Source organism: Bison bison, unplaced genomic scaffold (assembly GCF_000754665.1).
Source record: "Bison bison bison isolate TAMUID 2011002044 unplaced genomic scaffold, Bison_UMD1.0 scf7180017864181, whole genome shotgun sequence".
NCBI classification, from domain to species: Eukaryota; Metazoa; Chordata; class Mammalia; order Artiodactyla; family Bovidae; genus Bison; species Bison bison.
In genome coordinates this window covers 583,381-600,680 of record NW_011494753.1, presented here as the reverse complement: position 1 = coordinate 600,680, position 17,300 = coordinate 583,381, and the positions used below count along the sequence as shown (strand labels likewise).

General features: G+C 44.0%; 1 pseudogene; it reads left to right on the top strand.

Moving 5' to 3' along the window:
• The first annotated feature begins 14,013 nt into the window (after positions 1–14,013).
• LOC104991022 lies at positions 14,014–16,012 on the top strand (annotated as a pseudogene).
• Positions 16,013–17,300: the final 1,288 nt, after the last annotated feature.

Sequence of the window (17,300 nt, the reverse complement as noted above, 5' to 3'; positions counted from 1 at the left end):
CAGAGTACATCATGAGAAATACTGGGCTGGAAGAAGCACAAGCTGGAATCAAGATTGCTGGGAGAAATATCAATAACCTCAGATATGCAGATGACACCACCCTTATGGCAGAAAGTGAAGAGGAACTAAAAAGCTTCTTGATGAAAGTGAACAAGGAGAGAGATAAAGTTGGCTTAAAGCTTAACATTCAGAAAACAAAGATCATGGCATCTGGTCCCATCACTTCCAGGGAATAGACGGGGAAACAGTGGAAACAGTGTCAGACTTTATTTTTTTGGGCTCCAAAGTCACTGCAGATGGTGATTGCAGCCATGAAATTAAAAGATGCTTAATCCTTGAAAGGAAAGTTATGACCAACCTAGATAGCATATTCAAAAGCAGAGACATTACTTTGCCAACAAAGGTTAGTCTAGTCAAGGCTATGGTTTTTCCAGTGGTCATGTATGGATGTGAGAGTTGGACAGTGAAGAAAGCTGAGCACCGAAGAATTGATGCTTTTGAACTGTGGTGTTGGAGAAGACTCTTGAGAGTCCCTTGGACTGCAAGGAGATCCAACCAGTCCATCCTAAAGGAGACCAGTCCTGGGTGTTCATTGGGAGGACTAATGTTGAGGCCGAAACTCCAATACTTTGGCCATCTCATGAGAAGAGTTGACTCATTGGAAAAGAGCCTGATGCTGGGAGGGATTAGGGGCAGGAGGAGAAGGGGACGACAGAGGATGAGATGGCTGGATGGCATCACCACCTCAATGCACATGAGTTTGGGTGGACTCTGGGAGTTGGTGATGGACAGGGAGGCCTAGCGTGCTGTGATTCATGGGGTTGCAAGGAGTCAGACACAAGTGAGCGACTGAACTGAACTGAGTAATATGCAGCACATATTGGTGTAGGTTGCACACTGATGGCCCTCAGGGCTGAATAAAAACTGCAGATTCACTTGGTTTGACTTTGTGAAGCACACGTATTTTTTTAAATCTTTTAATTTTGTACCGGAGCATAGCTGATTAACAACGTTGTGGTAGTTTCAGGTGCACAGCAGAGCGAGTCAGCCAAACATATACATGCATCCATTCTCCCCCAAACTCCCCTCCCATCCAGGCTGCCACAAAACCTTGAGCAGAGTTCCCAGTACTACACAATAGGTCCTTACTGGTTATCCATTTTAAATATAGCAGTATGGATATGTCCATCCCAAACTCTCTAACTATCCCTTTCCCCCGGCAAGCATAAGTTTATTCTCTAAGTTTTTGTGTCTCTTTCTGTTTTGTATGTAAGTGCATTTGTATCATTTCATTTTAGATTCCACCTATAAGGGATGTCATACAATATTTCTCCTTCTCTGACTTGAGTGCATGTATTTTCATATATTACTTAAATGCCTTCAGGTGAAGATGTTTGTTCCACCTCTCCTGTCTTCATAACTCCCTAAATATATTGTTTATAGTTGCTTGATACTCTGAAAACCTGAGGTTTACAACACTTCACTAAGCAATGGTCATCTTCATTGGTAGGTTGATTTCAACATCATGACCTCTGGTTCCAGTGAGCCCCTGGTAGCCCAGGACAGACCCCAACCCCTTCTCTTCCCATTTTTGGGAGATAGGGTTTGTTGAAGCCAGATAAGGATTCAGGGTTCCAGACAGAAGGACAGAAGTTCAAGGTCAGGCTGCCATGTCTGCCAGGGCACCAGAGCGTGTTCAGGAGTCCAAGGGAGCAAGCAGAGCCAGAGGAGAAGTAGAAGAGGAGTGGATGCTGGTACCTCTTTGCGGGGTCCTCAGCTAGATCCCGACATGCACTGGGCACTGGGTGGGGGTAGCAGCCTTGTTCCCAGATCCCACCTGCAGCTCCTGCTAGGCCTGGTTGGGATTCTCTTGGAGCATCTTGCAGCCCTCCGTTGAGGAATCTGCCAGTGTTGGGGCAGAAGGATTGCTTCCTTCTGGGGATGAATTCTCCCCTTCCTTTTAAAAAAATTTTTTTATTTATCTATTTTGGCTGTGCTGGGTCTTCATTGCTGCATGGGCGTTTCCCTAGTTGTGGCGAGTGGGGGCTACTCTCTAGTTGTGGTGTGTGGGCTTCTCATTGTGGTGGCTTCTCTTGTTGAGGAGCGCGGGCTCTAGGGTATGTGAACCTCAGCACTCAGTAGTTGCAGCTCCCAGGCTCTAGTTGCTGCCCGGCATGTGGAATCTTCCCAGATCAGGGATCGAACCATGTCCCCTGTATTGGCAGGAAGATTCTTCACCCTGAGCCAATAGGGAAGCTCCATCCCTTTCTCAGTCTTCATCTCCCTGCCCTAGTTTTTCATTTTGCAAGAAATAACAATTGAGTATCTGTGTGTGTGTGTGTACAGGGGACAATCAGACGATGCTGGGCTTGATTATTATTTGCAAATTTGCCAGATTACTGGCCTGAGAATCCTTTGCACCCCTGGAGATGGTGGACATTGGTGTTTTGTTGCTAATTTTATTAGGAAGTGACAAATGCAGGACTTTCATAACTCTTCTTTTGTGTATTGAACCTGTCTGGTGGTCAAGTGAAGTTTATGAACACCCTTCTCTGAATCAAGAGTTTAAATGCATAAAATCAAATGCATAGGATTGCAAAGGAAACTAATGAAGTAGTTATTGAAATATTATTACTGCACTAAATATAAGATATAGTGGCAGGCTTAATAAATACCGTGATTTCAAAGCAATGAGAGGCATAAATACTATTTTGATGTTCCTGCAACCACTGTACTATGACATGAAAATACCTATGATTTCTGTTAGTGACCAAGCCATAGGTAATTCTAATACCACTGTGGTTTATTACCTACATTCATAATTGAAGGAAAAACTAAATTTCTGTTGGTTAGTGAAAGTAAAAGTGTTATGATTTTACCCAACTAATACATAGATTAACAAATATGATTAAGAATTCTTGCTAGTAATTTCTGTGTAAGTGAGATAGCAGTTTTAGGTTGAGCTCTGTATATCATTTTCAGGAAATATCCCTCAGTTTTTATTTTATTGAGAGTTTTTAAGCTGGGTATTAAATTTTCTTTTCAGAATCTATACTGATGATCTTTTAATTCATTCTATTAATATGATGATTGTGTAAATGGCTTTCTTATATTGAATTCTCCTTTCTGAGGTCTATCTCTCTAGATCCCTCCCCTGGTAATATCTGAACCTTCCTTCTCCTTCAGCCTTCAGCATTCTTGTCCCGATTCATTTGTGTTTCATTCCTAGCAGAATGTCCTTGGTGCAGGGCTGTCTCCTTTCCTTGAGATTTCTGCCTGACCAATCACTCTAGAACTTCTGTCATCATCTTTGGACAACTCACACATTAGACCCTGAAAACGGCCACTCCTGTTGATCGTTGTCCTCATATTGGCTAGCTGAGTCCTCATCTGAGGGTTCCTTCCATTTAGAAGTGAGCACAAGTAGGGCATTTCTAGATTTCTCATTTCTTAATCCATTCATGTGCCCCTGGGCTGCATACACAGCCGTAAGACTCTTGTTGACTGCCCCCACCTGCCCTTATTCTGAAGTTCTTGGAAATGTTATCAGCTAGTTTTTTGTTTTGTTTTCTTTTTTCTGGCTGTACTGAGGCTTGTGGGATCTTAGTTCTACAACCAGGGATTGAATCCAGGCCCACAGCAGTGAAAGTGCAGAGTCCTAACCACTGGACCTCCTGGGGATTCCTGTTATCAGCTAATTTTTATAAGATGTTGTCTATGGGTTTTTCTTTTGTTTTTATAGAGGGACTGGGGGGAATCTACATTTAAGCTGAATCTTGTTAACAGGAGAGATCTCCAATGACCATTTAAAATCTCTTAACAGTTCACTAGTCTACTGGCATGCAGGCTTAGCTGTCCCGAGGCATGTGGAATCTTCCTGGACCAGGGGTCGAACCTGTGTCCCCTTCATTGGCAGGAGGATTCTTAACCACTGGACCATCAGGGAAGTCCGTTGTGTTAGATTGTAAATGTCTGTTTTCATCAGTAAAAAATTGAAGTAGAAAGTCCAATTGATAGTCTCTGATTTAAATATATGGGTCCAATGAGTTTACATTTTCTCTGTTTTTGGGGGTGACATATATTTACTTCTTCTATCTCATTTTCTATAGTGTGGCATATTTATTAGTTTCTCCTTTCCTGTCTTCTCTTGGACTGGTAAAGTTTTCTTTGTTCTCCGTCTCTCTCTTTCTTTCTCTCACTTCTGCTAACGTGTAAATTATACCTTGAGTTTCTTTTTCTTTAAAATTTTAACTTATATCCAAAATTGATCTTTATCTCAATGTTTAAAATATGCAACTATAACTTCTATTGTTTTTTTTGATAATATTAACCACACATTCCTTAGTGGCTTTTTTTTTTTTAAGGAAATTGCTTTATTATCTTAAATTTCTCTGAACTGAATGATCTCCGAGGTGTGTTCAGTGTCTGTCTTTTATGGCATCAGTTGTCCTCATATGACTCACAATTGTAGTGTATGGTTCATGAGGAGGAGCCGTTCTTGGCCTTTTTTGTTCTTTTTCTCCTACTCGCCTTCTTTATGTCTAGAAGTTTTATACTGAACTAGGCTTCACAACTCAAAACTAGGACTTATGATAGAAGTTTGGGGCTTCTGTCTCACAGGGATGCTTCAGAGTCAGTTCTGGAGCCGATGGGTAGTGTGGCCAAGTTCTGCCTGCGTAAATGTCTGATTCCTTCTGCTACCTTGCCATGCCATACCACGCTTTGTCACTTAGTTGTGTCTGACTCTTCGAGACCCCGTAGACTTTAGCCTGCCAGGCTCCTCTGTCCATGGGGTTCTACAGGCAAGAATACTGGAGCAAGTTGCCAGTTTTCCTCCAGGAGATCTTCCTGACCCAGGGATTGAACCTGCATCTCCTGCATTGCTGGCGAATTCTTTACCAATGCTGCTACCTTGGGCAGCAGCTTAATGTTGAATACAGCCAGGAAGCTGGGCCAGCTTCTTTCAACATTTGTTCTTGAGTGAGGGAGCCCCACCTCATTCTATTCCAGCTCCTGATTTCACAGGCCTCACATCAGCCCACTATTGAAGCTGAATATGGGCTACTTGTATTAATGTCCTTGGAGCCCAGAAGGGCCACAGCTCTAGCCCTGCCTAAGGTTATGTATTAATCTCTCATTTTCTTCCATCAAGATGCTTATCACTTTTTTAAAAGCTTTAAAAAAATTATTTATTTATTTGGCTACACCAAGTCTTATCTGCTATGTATAGGACCTTTTAGTTGTGGCATGTGGGCTCTAGTTCCCCGACCGGGCATGGAACCTGGGACCTCTGCATTGGGATCTTGGAGTTTTAGCCACCGAATCATGAGGAAAGTCCCTTATCACTTTTTTTTTTTTTTTTTTAAATACACCAAGGTTTAATGGAGCTTTAGTTTGGAGCAGAGGATTGTGTTTTGTGTCTTACAATGCAAACTCACAACATCATCTGCTACAGCTGAAACTTGGAAATTTTTATATTCTTTGGTTCAGCAATTAAAAATCTAGGAATTTATCCTAAGGACACAATTGGATAATACATGTACAATGATGTTTGCTACAGTTTTTTACAATCATAGCAAAGAGCTGGAACCAACCTAAATGTCCATCAGTAAGGGATTCAATAATTTATAGTATTTCTAAATACTATTAAGAAATATAAATATTATTTCTAAATATTATCACTAAATTATGAGATTGTAATTCCAGAGAATAATCCTCTAATTTGAGACTCTAGTTAGGTAGGTTTGAAAAGCTTTGGCCCTTATAATTTTTTATTTTAAATAAAAGAACCATAGGTGATTCTGATTTGCCTATAGGATTACGAACCACTGATAGTAGGAGAACATCTAATATCCTGGGAAGTAGATTAGTTTTTAAAATCGGAGTATACTTGCTTAACAGTGTTGAATTAGTTTCTGCTGTACAGCAAAGTGAATCAGCTATATGTATACAAATACATACATCCCCCCGCTCTTGAATCTTCCTCCAACCCCTCCATCCTACCCCTGTAGGTCATCAGAGGGGTGGGACTAAGTCAGGGTTTGCCAAACTATGGCCCAAAGTCTAAATCCATCCTGCTGCCTGCTTTTGTTGGCCTATGAGCTAGACTGTACTTTACATTTTGAAACAGTTAAAAAACTTCCCTGGTGGCTCCGTGGTAAAAGCCACCTGCCAATGCAGGAGACAGGGGTTCAATCTCTGGGTTGGGAAGATCCCAACCCAGAGGGCATGGCAACCCACTTCTGTATTCTTACCTGGAAAATCCTGTGGACTGAGGAGCCTGGTGGGCTACAGTCCACAGGGTCACAAAAGAATCAGACATGACTTAGAGACTAAACAGCAAAAAAGCAAAGGGAGAATAATATTTTATGATATGTGAAAATTATATGAAATTCAAATATTGAAACCCAGCTGCTGCTGCTGCTGCTGCTGCTGCTAAGTTGCTTCAATCGTGTCCAACTCTGTGCGACCCCATAGACAGCAGCCCACCAGGCTCCCCCGTCCCAGGGATTCTCCAGGCAAGAACACTGGAGTGGGTTGCCATTTCCTTCTCCAATGCATAAAAATGAAAGGTGAAAGTGAAGTCGCTCAGTTGTGTCCGACTCTTAGCGACCCCATGGACTGCAGCCTACAGGCTCCTCCATCCATGGGATTTTCCGGGCAACAGTACTGGAGTGGGGTGCCATTGCCTTCTCCCGAAACCCAGCTACGCTCATTCAATTATAGTTTATCTATGGTTGCTTTCTTGCAGCTGTGGGATTGAGTAATTGTGATCAAGACCATGTGTCTGTGGCCTCAACTACTTACTCTCTGACCTTTACAGAAGGTTTGTGACCCTGTTCTAGACTACTTCTCTCTCTTGCCACTGACTTGACAGTAGCTGCTTAGCCATCAGTGTAGGGGTGTATGAAGGGAGAAGATCATTCTTCCTTAGTTTGTAGGTGAAAATAATCCACCCTGCTGTGAAGTCTGAATATGTTTCTCTTTATTCCACAAAATACAAAAACAGATGCACCCAAAGAAGGTTCAGAAAATGGTTACCAGGGCTCTTAGAAGAAGCGGAGCAGCATTCTGCCTTTGTTGTTTTGATTAAACCATGCAAGGAGGATTAGACAGAAAAATTATGTTTCAAACCATAGGCAGTGTTGCCTATGGGTGGGCCATCCAGCTTTCCGTACCTGGGGAAAGAGCTTTTGAAGCCATATGTAATCAGATCTGCAGTTTCCTTCAAGTTCCACTTGCAGAAACTGTCCGTGGCACTGCATAAAAGGATAACTCTGGAACAACTTGCCTCAAGTAACTCGTTCATCTCATTTGTGTTGAAACTTTGTTCTTGTATTGGACGTTGGGCACGGTCTTTCTATGAACCACCTCGGTGTCCTCCTTCACCACCATTTAAGCTCTCACTAGCTTTTCTCCCCCAGGCCACATGGTTTCAGCCCCCTGCCTGTTTCACTCCATTCTGGCCCTGCTTCAGCATTGCTACCCTCCCAGTATTAGGGTCCCGTAAGTCTTCCCATGTGTCCTTGAGGGGGAAACTGCAAATTAAGGATTTGCTAGAAAGTAAGATACAGGATGTTAGAGGTAAAAGCCCCACAGTGTCTCTCAGAAAGAGGGTTGCAAGACAGAAAAGACCTGATGTGCAGATCGAGATCAAGGCTTTTAAAAGGCAGAAAATAACCAGCAGTAGAATTGTAGATTTAAATGCATCTTGAAGCATGCACTAATGGGATGTCTGTGGGACCCACGGGCACCATGGTGATGAGTACTGTTATTGAAAGCCTGAAATGCAGAGTCTGGGGGCCGGGAGAGGGAAGCTGAGAGAGAGAAGGGGAGGAACAGAGATGTGAATGGATGCAGAAGGAAAAAGAAATCTTTGGGGGAGGGAGTACCTTTGGTGAGAAATAGTCAGGAGTGGAGAAGGAGAAGTTTGGAGTCTGATTCAGGCACCAACAGAGGGCTTCCTCACCTCTGATTTGTTATTTGTCATGAGGGGAAGTGACACCCAGGGATGCTGTGAGGATCACAGAAAGAAAGGCAACTAGTGGGACTTTCCTGGTGGTCCAATGGTTAAGAATCTACCTGCCAATGCAGGAGACATGGGTTCAATCCCTGGTCCAGGAAAATTCCCTGTGCTGTGGAGCAACTATGCCCATGTGCCACAACTATTGAGTCTGTACTATAGGTCCTGGGAGCTGCAACTACTGAGCCCACCTACTGAAGCCCATGTGCTCTAGAGCCTGTACTCTGCAACAGTAGAAGCCATTGCAATGAGAAGCCCACGCACCACAACTAGAGTAGCTCCTGCTCGCCACAACTAGAGAAAGTCCATGTGCAGCAATGAAGATTCCGCACAGCGATAAAAAGATAAGTTTTAAAAAAGAAAGGCACCTAGCACAGCCCTAGGCATACAGCAGACCTCCTCACCCTCCCGCCCCCCGCCGCCCCCGCAATGTCAACTTCATCTACCTCCCATATCACAGTTTGTGACGTATCACCTCCAGGCTGCTCACAGAGCCTGTTCAGTCTCAGGCTGAGTCCATTGACTCTGATGTCAGTCCTATGCCAGTGTGCCTTCCTGGAAGGTACCAGAAATGATATTACTTGGTGTCAGTGACCTCTTCCATGCGATGGGTCAAAAGAGAGGCATTTTTTATCTCATTTGCTTCTTCTATAGGGGACTCAGATGTGCCTGCGTCCTACTAAGGTGCGATGAAGGATTACCCAAGGAGCATGTGCAAACTACATGATTATTAGTGAAAATGAAAACATTAGGGCCAATCACAGGGACCACATCTCTATTGGTGTACACACAGCCTTCTACCGCTACTCATCCATGCTTCCCAGGTTCAGAGATGCAAATGAAGTCCCCTCTCTATCTGTGGTATGCAAAGGCCATTGTTGCCTAAAGAGTATCATTGCTAGTGTTTACCACCAAGGCTTTGGATGTGGAAAATGTCCTAGATAGCATCACTCTTTCAATGGGGGGGACCCTCTTCTTAAAAAAAAAAAGAAAGATTATCTTTACTTATTTATTTGACCATGCCAGGTCTTAGTTGCAGTATGTGAACTCTCAGCTGTAGCATGTGGGACCTAGTTCTCTGACCAGGGATGGAACTCAGACCCCCTGCACTGGGAGCATGGAGTCTTAGCCACTGGACTGCTGGAGAAGTCATAACAGGGTCCCTTTGTGGAAGCTTCTTGTGCATGGGGTAGCCAAGCCATTTTCCTTGCACCCTACCATGCCTGGCCTTTCTCTAGGGACTGTTGTTTGTATTGTCAGAGATGAGCATCCAGGAGCCTCCAGAGACTTTTTTTGGCCCTGCAATGCAACATGCAGGATCTGAGTTCCCCCTACCAAGGATCGAACCTGGGTTCCTTGTATTGGGAGCACAGAGTCTTAGGCACTGGACCACTAGGGAAGTCCCAGGGGCTCCTCTTCTTGTGAACCATTGCCCATATCTTCTCAGGAGGGCACCTCCCACTCCACTGTGGCCAGCTCGGGTTCACTTCCTGCCAGGAGCCTTGCCTGACATCTCAGAGCCAGCACATCCCTCCTCTGGACATTCAGAACCTGCTTAGCTTGATTCCCTCATGGCAGTTAGCACTGCGGATTGCAAGTCCCCAGTTTCATGTTCCTCTCTTCCTCTAGTGTCTGAACTCATTGAGGACATGGACCGAGTCTCATCTGTCATCTTATCCTCTAGAGCAATGAAGTGGAGCCACCTGAGTCTGAGTCAGCAGGGCTGGGGTAGGGCTGAGATGCTGTGTTTCTAGACAGCTTTCAGGTGATGCCGAAACTGCATCACTCTGCCCAGGGTGGCAGAGTCTTGATGCCTAACACAAGCCCCAGCTAACACAGAATCTCATTCAGTATTTGTCAAAAGCATACATATTCTGGGATCAAGGAAAATGTCACAAAGATTTTGAGACTGTGAGCATATTAGGAGCAGATGTGGCTGTGTGTCTATACATACATATATATATATATACACATATTTTAAATAAATAGACATGTTACCATGCTTTTAGCTACTTGCTAGAATGTGTGTGTGTTAGTCACTCAGTCATGTCCAACTCTTTGCAGCCCCATGGACTATAGCTCACCAGGTTCCTCTGTCCATGGGATTCTCCAGGCAAGAATACTGGAGTGGGTAGCCATTCCCTTCTCCAGGGGATCTTCCCAACCCCAGGATTGAACCCAGGTCTCCCATATTACAGACAGATTCTTTACCATGTGAGCAACCAGGGAAAGCCCTAGCTAGAATAGGAAGCTGAAAAGTAAAATTTATGTAAATAAATAAATTAAATATGCACATGACTAAGCGACTGAAAAACAACAACACTATATATAAAATCATTAACCAACAAGGACCTACTGTATAGCCCAGGGAACTCTACTAAATATCTTGTTAATAACCTAAAATGGAAGAGAATGTAAAGAAGGAAGAACTATATATATATACACATACATATATAACTGAGTCACTTTGCTGTACACCTGAAACTAACACAACATTATAAGTCAACTATATTTCAATAAAAATTTTTTAAAAAGGAAAAGAAAAGTAAAGTCTACAGACTAGTTATCTATATAAATTAAAACAAAAAAACAACAAAATCTGGCTGACATTTTTTTTCTTATTTCATTAACTGATTGAATTGACTTTATATTATGGCCCTGGAGTTTGGAATTCATCTGGACAAAGTCTATGTATTGTATGTATGAAGGCTGATATTTTATACCTGTTCAATTTTTAAAACACAGTCCTCTCTAAAATCTATGCAGAATTTCTGCATTTCAAAAACTAAAGGAAGCAGAGATGAGCCCTGTAAAGTGACTGGAACATGAGGAGTTGCCATTTAAATCCCCTGCTCTTGTCCAGGTGAATTTAAAATGAGCAGATGGGTCCTGATTTGCAGCTGGGGTTACTGCAGTGTAGTTCACAGGGCAGGAGAATCTGAACAGAAAAGATAACCAACTGCTTCTTCCTTGGGCCCCAACTCCCTCTGAGAATAGGACATATTCAAGATCTCTGAGGCTGACCAGAAGCCCCACCTGAGGCTGCCAGCCCTACCATTGATCCTCCAGTGGGAAGCTGGCATTTCTTTCTTGGCAGATGCTTTCAGGATGGGTTAGTACCTTGGTTGGTGGATATGAACACATTGACCTGGATGGTAAAAACCTATTGACCAAATTCAGCCCCACCGTTCTTGAAGGAGGAGGGCCTGTTTGAACACCAGCAGGGTTCAACACACTCCAATACTTTGGCCATCTGGTGCGAATAGCTGATTCATTGGAAAAGACCCTGATGCTGGGAAAGATCGAGGACAGGAGGAGAAGGGGGACAACAGAGGATGAGATGGTTGGATGGCATCATTGACTCAATGGACTTGATGAGTTTAAGCAAACTCCAGGAGATGGTGAAGGACAGGGAAGTCTGGCATGCTGTAGTCCATGGGGTCGAAAAGAGTGAGACACAACTTAGCAACTGAACAACAACAAGTCTTCAACACGCAGCATCTCAGTGTGACTTTGATACTGTAAATGTTGGGGTCAGATTCCTGGATTCATATTCTGGTTCTGTCACTATCTTTGAAGGAGTTTTTTAAACAGTCTCTTCCTCAGTTTCCACATCTGTAAATGAATCTTCCCCGTAAGTAACCATCTGATAGGATGGCTATGAGGACTGATAGAAATAATCCATATAAACCATTTGGCAGAGAGCCTGGCATAGTGAGCGCAGTCTGTGTTAACTGCTTTTATTAGTTTGGATTTCGGTTGCTTGAGTGGACAGCTCAGATATGTCCAGCTGCTGCCTGCCAGGAGCTGAATTAATCAGGATGCTCTCGGCAAGAAGCAGAACACTTGACCCACAGCCGCTTATGCAATAAAGACATCTATCATCTTATGTCTTGAGAAGCTGAACTTAGCACAGGCTCTGGGGTTGGCTGATTCAGGGTCCCGGGATGGTCATCAAGGACACACTGTCTCTGTCTCTCCTTTGCCCACCCCAGTGAGTGGGTGGCTGGATCTTCAGCTGCTTCCCCCTGTGGGTAGTGTCCATATGTCTGTTCTCTCTGTCTGCATCTCTACTGCTGCCCTGCAAATAGTTTCATCGGTACCATCTTCCTAGATTCCACATATATGCGTTAATACACGATATTTGTTTTTCTCTTCCTGACTTACTCTGTATAATAGGCTCTAGGTTCATCCACCTCATTAGAATTGATTCAAATGTGTTCCTTCTTATGACTAATATTCCATTCTATATATGTATATACCACATCTTCTTTATCCATTCCTCTGTCAATCGACATCTTGGTTGCTTCCATGTCCTAGCTATTGTAAATACCGTGGCAGTGAACATTGGGGTACATGTGTCTTTTTCTATTACGATTTCCTTAGGGTATATGGTGGAGTGGGAAATGGCAACCCACTCCAGTATTCTTGCCTGGAGAATCCTATGGATGGAGGAGCCTAGTGGGCTACAGTCCATGGGGTTGCAAGGAGTTGGACATGACTGGGCGACTTCACTTTCACTTTAGGGTATATGGAGGGCAGAGTTCTTATGTCACAGAGGCAAAGGCAGAAAGGCCGAGTCCTGTCCTTGACCTTGGGGAGAGGACTCAAGTCCCAACTCCATGACTAGGGGACGGTGCTGGGGACGTGCAAGCTGATGGGAATGGAAATGCTGTGCAGGCTGTGATCAGCTGTGCACACCTGATGGATGGCTATTATGAATACACAGCAGCATCCTTCTGTTGTTCTCTGTTTATAGTCTGACTCTTATGTGGGAGCTGACAGATATAGAGAAGACAGCCTGAATGTGTAGTAAAGACATTTCTCATTCACCTCTGTCTGAAAGTATCCTCCCCAAGACAGACACCCAGCTCCACTGATTAAGCAACAAGAGTAACAATAATTATGACACTTATGGCCCCTGAATATTTTATGTCTTCAAAGTGCTCTATGATTTCATTTGATGTCTGGAAGCAGGTGATGGTCTGAAGCTCAGAATCCTTCTGTGTAGACTCTCTGACACCTCCTTGTGATGTATTTGCCCCCTGTTGCTGGGCAAGGGGTGGAGGGGCTGAGCTGGTCTCTTCCTTTCCCCGGCTTCCTCACACACAGCTTCCCATTTCCCTTTTATGGCTGCTGTTTTGTTTGAAAATAACTTCTTCAAGCTCTCAGCCCAGACGATCTGACATTGTCTCCTCAACTGATTTCCCTAATGTCAATAACATGTCAAATTCTTCCAGGGCTAGAAAGATAAGAATCAGGGCTATATTTAATGTGAGAAGGGACGCTGAGTATAAAACTCCTGCTTTTGCTAAAAATCAGAGTTTAGCAAAAGATGTTTGACAAGAGGGGAAGGGAGAAATGTAGCGTCAAGTCCTTCAAAAATTCTCCTTTCCTAGAAAGCACTTGGAGCTGCTCTCTTTAGAGCTTCAAGTCTCCTGGGAGACAACTTAATGACTGCTCCATCGGTGTGCCCCTCTGCCGCCCCACCCTGTGTAATACCTTACCAAACATGCTGCTTCCTTTCTCCAACCCACCTGGCTTCATTTCACTGCAAAATCCAGGGCATAGACTCTGGTGGCTTCTGACAGGCGTCTTCCTTCTACACCTGTTGATACCAAAATGCCAAATGGATCAGCATGTCAGGTGATGGAGTAGGTCTAAGGGCTGCTGTCTCAGGAAGCTGGGGTATTTCGAAGAGCAGACGTCTGACATTGAAACCCCAGTCTTTTACTAGTGGGCTGTATGACTCTGGGTAACTTATACAACCTCTCTGAGCCTCTGTGTAAAATTCTGATTATTATTCACTCTCTCTTCTGGGTCATCAATTCCTGGATGCTTGGAAGGGTCAGGAGAGCAGTCATCAACAAGCTGTGCAGACTGGCCTAGACCAGAGCCCTCATAGAGGGCATGGGGGAAGCCAAGCCCAGCTGCTTTCTGCCTCCAGGCTTCTTCTGTTTATGAACCTGCTTAGTGATCTGGGAGGCACTATGGCAGTGAGCCCCCCTGTTTATTACCCACAATGAACCTGCTGGGCCCCAGGTTTCTAGATGAGTCTCACTGGGCTGGCGCTTGTTCATAAGAATACAACTTATTCTTTCCTTGGTTCTCTAGTTCCTCCCTAGTGCCCTTGCTGAGAATCCCACAGGGCTGCCAACTCAGGTTTGTGGAATCCACACCTCAGTTTCCTATCTCTGTAATGGGGCGGGGTTCCTATAGAGGGTAGGGGTAGGGGGGAGATAGGGTCGGGGATTGTGTTCCAAACAATGTCATTCAGGGCCTTCCCTGTTTTTCATGAGTGGTGACTATTACCATGTTCCATTTTGAACAGAATGCCAGGTGTTTACATCTTTTTAGCTCTTGAAGAAGCCAAGTAAAGTTCAGAGTGGGTCTGGGACTTCCCCTGGTGGCCCAGTGGCTGAAACTCCGTACTTCTACTCCAGGGTTCCATCTCTGATCGGGGAACTAAGATCCCGCTTGTAGGGGCCAGACAACCAGAGATACTGTAGGGCTGTGACAGTGCTGGCTCATTGGGCAGCCAGGAGCACTGCCTTGAAAACACCAATGTAAAGTGAATTCTGAACATGAAAGAGTTTGATGACACAGAGCACTGAATTTCTTTGTTTGGAGTACAAGTTATCACCCTTTCTGGAGCATGCTTCAATTCATTTCAGTTCAGTTGTGTCCAACTCTTTGTGACCCCTGGACTGCGGCATGCCAGGCTTCCCTGTCCATCACCAACTCCCGAAGCTTGCTTGTAAACTGAGCACGTTTACAAGTTCTGTATGCAAACGATCTGATGGTGAAGAGCAGACAGTGCTGGGATGTGAAAACCGGTCCTCCACACACTGCTCCAAATAAACAGCTGCCTTCTCTTCCCCCCAAAATGCTCTGCCCATAATCAAACCTACATCTCCTGCCCCAGCAACACAAATGGCATCCATGCTTCTTATGGACCTTTCTACTTGGAATACTTCCTTCTTGTGGATTTTACCTTGAGTATGAAGCAGAAGTCACCAGGTGTCTATGTGCTGCCTTCCTATCAATCTGCATTACTGCGGTTTGGAGTCATGTTTGCAGGGCATGGACTCTATCAAGGTGGTGTATTTAAGTTTACATCCCTGATAACTACCCAGATGGTGACTGTCCACATTTGGTGTTTGATATTCCCATCTTTCACCAGCTAGTTGATCCCATCTCATGTGAACTGGGGGCTTCCCAGGTGACTCAGTGGTAAAGAGCCTGCCTACCAATGCAGGAGACGTGGGTTCGATCCCTGGGTTGGGAAGATCCCCTGGAGAAGGAAATGGCTACCCATTCCAGTATTCTTGGCTGAAGAATCCCATGGACAGAGGAGCCTAGAGGGCTACAGTCCATGGGGTTGCAAAGAGCTGGACATGAATCAGTGACTGAGCACACACTCAGAACACAAAAAGGTGAAATAGATGTGAAGAGAGTATTTGCAAAGTGGCTGCTGCTGCTGCTAAGTCACTTCAGTGGTGTCCAACTCTGTGTGACACCATAGATGGCAGCCCACCAGGCTCCTCCGTCCCTGTGATTCTCCAGGCAAGAACACTGGAGTGGGTTGCCATTTCCTTCTCCATTGCAAAGTGGAGGTGGGATAATAATTGTATTTGGCAAGTATTGATGTGTGCAAGGTGAGTTTTCTACAAGATTGATCCAACAAGTCCCCTAAACCCAGAGACTGCAATACTGGGTGTAAAATCTATTTAGCTTTTGAAAAGTAAAGTGGTTGGCAGTGTTAAGGTGTGCATTGCTCATTTGTTTGGCCAACCTAAAATAGAAGACCCCTACATAATTAGCTTTTCTCTATGGAATCCTTCTGTACATGCTGAAGCTAGAGAGAAGATGCTGACTCAGACAAAGCCTGAAGAACAGCATAATAAAAGTGTCCATCTTGGCCTGTAATGGGTAAATCCTAGCTAAGGACAGCCTTTCAGTAAAGAAGAGAAAACAGTAACAGCTTAAGCTGGTGACTCTGGTGCACCATGAACTTTCCTGCTGGACTCAGGCTAGTAGAGTTGACTGATGGACTGTCGGCAGAGCAAACCGTTGTGAAGAGTGGCTGATGTCAGTGTGGTCCGTGTGTGCCTAGGTTCTAACAGCAAGTTCTGGAAATCCTCTTTTTATGCACTGCATTACCTCTGGTAAAAGAATCTTTCCGGTGGTTATCTAGTTTAGTATTTTTGATTACTGGGGACTTGAAACTTATGTATTTTTTCTGAATATAATGCTAAAGGTAAGTTGCATTCATTTAAACTAGTGAAGTAGGTAGAACTCAGTGCTATCTATGAATTTTAAGGCTTCCCTGTGGCTCATATGGTAAAGAATCTGCCTGCAATGGGGAAGACCCGGAATCTATCCCTGGGTCTGGAAATTCCCCTGCAGAAGTGAATGGCAACCCTTTTCAGTCATCTACATCGAACCTGGACTGGCGATTCATTTCTTATATGATATTATACATGTTTCAATGCCATTCTCCCAAATCATCCCCGCCCCGCAACAGAGTCCAAAAGACTGTGTCTCTTTTGCTGTCTCACATAGAGGGTTATCGTTACCATCTTTCTAAATTCCATATATGCGTTAGTATACTATATTGGTGTTTTTCTTTCTGGCTTACTTCGCTCCGTATAATCGGCTCCAGTTTCATCCACCTCATTAGAACTGATTCAAATGTATTCTTTCTAATGGCTGAGTAATACTCCATTGTGTATATGTACCACAGCTTTCTTATCCATTCGTCTGCTGATGGACATCTAGTTTTTTTAATTTTAAAATTAATTAGTTTATTTTAATTGCAGGCTAATTACTTTACAATATTGTGGTGTTTTTTGCCATACATTGACATGAATCAGCCATGGGTGTACATGTGTCCCACATCCTGAATCCCCCTCCCACCTCCCTCCCCATCCCATCCCTCAGGGTTGTCCCAGTGCACTGGCTTTGAGTGCCCTGTTTCATGCATCAAACTTGGACTGGTCATCTATTTCACATATGGTAATATACATGTTTCAATGGTATTTTCTCAAATCATCCCTCCCTGGCCTTCTCCCACAGAGTCCAAAATTCTGTTCTTTATGTCTGTGTCTCTTTTGCTATCTCACGTATAGAGTCATCATTACCATCTTTCTAAATTCCATGTATATGTGTTAATATACTATATGGATGTTTTTCTTTCTGACTTATTTCACTCTGTATAATAGGCTCCAGTTCCATCCACCTCATTACAACTGTTTCAAATGTGTTCTTTTTAATA